This window comes from Tachypleus tridentatus, chromosome 5 (assembly GCF_004210375.1).
Source record: "Tachypleus tridentatus isolate NWPU-2018 chromosome 5, ASM421037v1, whole genome shotgun sequence".
NCBI classification, from domain to species: domain Eukaryota; kingdom Metazoa; phylum Arthropoda; class Merostomata; order Xiphosura; family Limulidae; genus Tachypleus; species Tachypleus tridentatus.
This window is the reverse complement of record NC_134829.1, coordinates 355,682-356,265: the sequence shown is the minus strand read 5'-3', so window position 1 is coordinate 356,265 and position 584 is coordinate 355,682.

Sequence of the window (584 nt, the reverse complement as noted above, 5' to 3'; positions counted from 1 at the left end):
CACTATTTCTAATTATATACACTATTTCTAATTACATACACTATTTCTAATTATATACACTATTTCTAATTACATACACTATTTCTAATTACATACACTATTTCTAATTATATACACTATTTCTAATTACATACTATTTCTAATTATATACACTATTTCTAATTATATATTTCTAATTATATACACTATTTCTAATTATATACACTATTTCTAATTACATACACTATTTCTAATTATATACACTATTTCTAATTACATACACTATTTCTAATTACATACACTATTTCTAATTATATACACTATTTCTAATTACATACACTATTTCTAATTATATACACTATTTCTAATTATATACACTATTTCTAATTACCTACATTTCTAATTATATACACTATTTCTAATTACATACACTATTTCTAATTACATACACTATTTCTAATTATATACACTATTTCTAATTACCTACACTATTTCTAATTACATACACTATTTCTAATTATATACACTATTTCTAATTACCTACACTATTTCTAATTATATACACTATTTCTAATTACATACACTATTTCTAATTACATACACTA